This window comes from Dermacentor silvarum, chromosome 1 (assembly GCF_013339745.2).
Source record: "Dermacentor silvarum isolate Dsil-2018 chromosome 1, BIME_Dsil_1.4, whole genome shotgun sequence".
Lineage (NCBI taxonomy): Eukaryota > Metazoa > Arthropoda > Arachnida > Ixodida > Ixodidae > Dermacentor > Dermacentor silvarum.
The window spans coordinates 384,184,028-384,186,778 of NC_051154.1; the positions used below are offsets into that span (position 1 = coordinate 384,184,028).

General features: G+C 47.6%; 1 long non-coding RNA gene across 1 annotated transcript; it reads left to right on the plus strand.

Moving 5' to 3' along the window:
• The first annotated feature begins 1,058 nt into the window (after nt 1-1,058).
• LOC125942455 (uncharacterized) lies at nt 1,059-2,326 on the plus strand. The gene is made up of 2 exons (XR_007465124.1): nt 1,059-1,184; nt 2,194-2,326. It is a non-coding gene; the product is annotated as an uncharacterized LOC125942455 (long non-coding RNA).
• The last annotated feature ends 425 nt before the right edge of the window (nt 2,327-2,751 follow it).

Sequence of the window (2,751 nt, forward strand, 5' to 3'; positions counted from 1 at the left end):
TTAGATATTTATAAAAATAGTTATCAAAACATGAAAAATAATGTGCCGTCACTGAATTTGTATATATTGTCACGTAGTAGTTGCGGTGAACAGTCGCAAAACTGTGAATGACGACACAGACTTTTTATTGGGCGAACCTGGGTCGGGATTTTGTAGCGATGCCTTTCCGGTAATAATGCCTCTTCGCGCTTATCGCGCTTTGTCAGTGGTCAGCGCGACGGACCGCTCGCGTTATCAACGGGATCAGCCGGCCGTGAGCGGTGGATGATAAGACTAGTATGAAATAAGTCTTAAGTCATCGCTACAAAATCGCGGCCCTGTGCCCACAAAAGCAAGTTACACTCGAAGCACAACGATCGCGGCGAACACAGTCGGCGATCGTCGAAATCTGATCAGCGGCGAAACGCGTCGGCTTTTCTACATGACTCATCGAAGGTTCCATAGTAATCCCTGGTGCCTTCGTGTCTTCCAGAAAGTACTAGACAGTTCGCGTCGCTCATCCAATCAGATTACATAAGCGTCGGTGACAACGGATAGAAGCATCGACAACGTTCGAGAAACTTCGGATACATGCAGGCGCGTCCTGCGCCGAGCGATAATGTTTAACATTTGTTAGCCTAACCCCCGTATTCTCAAACGCACCTTCACTTGGAGCTTAACCTTGACCTCACCGAGTCGAGGCGACGCGCCTTCCTTCACTCAAGGCGCCGCTTCGTTTCATGAACACTACTTCAGCACTACTCCATAAAGAAATTCAACAAGAGGGGACACTCGGCAAAAACTGGCAACAGGAAACACGTCACCATACGTCATGCTATACTTTTGACACCGAACGTTAGCTGCCGCGAGCATCGAAAAAAAAGAAAGTGAACTTAAGTTAACAGGCATTCATTTATTTTTTTAAATTCTTTGCCGCGAAAACTAAAACGTTTTGCGTATAAATGAACTTAAGCTTTGCGACTTATTTTCCTTGCCTTACCTAGCCACAGGTCAATGACGCGACAGATACATGCGTCATCCGCCAGACACTCCCCCGAAGCCAGCGAGGATGGCTGCGGGGCGACCCGTCTGTCTCATTCTTTTTTTCTTTTTTAAATGTAACCTGGTTTATTGGGCTCTCGGCGTATTCTTGCGTTCCTTCTGCACTGGGACAAGACACCACTGCACTATTGGACTACGGCAAGGTGAGAAATCTTGTTTCACAGTCTACGACGCAATTAGGCTTACGGCACGGGACCGAGACTTAAGACGCAGTTAGCGAAAAACAGCTCGGCCATCCTGGCGTAGTTAATTTGAGTAAATGAATCGTGCTGAGACATGTTTCCGACGCTTCCTAGGGGACTATTGTAACTTATTTCGGTTTTTGAGCCACACTGGCCGCACAGGGCGCCGTGTCGCAGTTAGCGAGAACTCAGCCGTGGGGTGTAGTCTAGTGCATCTTGCTAGGAGAAGTTTGTGCCGCTTTCTCTGACGCCAGACATTACTGAAAAGTAATTTCGTTACTTTCTGGGGTACTTTTGAGGCACGCTGGCCGCACAGCGCGCTGTGACGCAGTTAGCGATAAGCAGCTCGGCCGTGGTGATAAAGTTAGTTTGGCGTGTAATAAATCTTAGAGGGACAAGTCTGTGACGTTTTTTGTGGCTCCGCAACAACATATACCTTCTTTCGGTACTCACGCCTGTTGAAAAGGCGATGGGCGATTGCCAAGAGTGATAACATGGGGTGTGCTGCTGGCGCCGGCAGAACGCGCGAACGACGAACATATCAGAAACTTGTCATTCGAAAATTACGTCTTCTAAAGGACTGAAAAAAGGCATTACACCCACGCATTTGTCTTGAGTGCCTGTTGCGTCCGTCTCTGTGTATGTCGCGTACCGTCGCGTCGCCCGAGGCCAAGTTTTGGAAACGCGAAGTCGCTCGTGTATTTGTGCTGCCAAAGTGCAGGAAATAATGCCCGGAAATGGGGGAACGCTTGGAAATCAGATGTTTTCATATATGTTTGGGATGAGTCGGGTATTTTCCACGCCATGTATGTAAAAGCGATTTGCTTTTGTTTGTAATGCCGCCCATTCACCGCTTTCGCACGTTTCGCCTCGCAGTATTCCTATGCTCTAAATACCAAAATGACTCATGCTTGTAACATGCTGTTACGTGCTTGCAAATGTAACATGCTTGTAATTTACTTTTTTTCAGCTGGTACCGTCCGGTGGAGCTTCATACAGGAACTACTGCCTTACCTGCTGGTGTCACAACGTTGGATGAACGCACAAAAAGCGCGGAACGAGCTTTTATATATAGCAAAATAAATATTTCCTCATTGCACAAAGGTATTGCGTCTACTTTGTGAAATTGCACGTGGCACAGATTTGATGGGACTTTACGAGATCGTTCGCAATAATTTTTACTAAATAATAAACCGATTCTGCACGAAGAGCAAAAAATTAAAAATAAAGGAAAGGGGGGGGGGGGGCGCAGCCGGCGTGCTAGCTTGCATTCAAAATACGCGCGTCCAAAACCGAAACCGGAAGTGATGTAAGTGATCGACACCGACCGCTTGGCACGCTGCAGTCAATTCGGCCGCTGGGCCCTATGGGAGTGTCCCCTCTTGTTGAATTCCTTTCTCTATGACTACTCCGTCAAGGGGCTGCTTGAGAAACCGGGCTTCACCTGAACGGCGAGCGACTTCCGAAAAGCGCCCCTGATAACGAGAGTATATGGCTGAATATTGCAACAAAATCAGCGAATAAACGT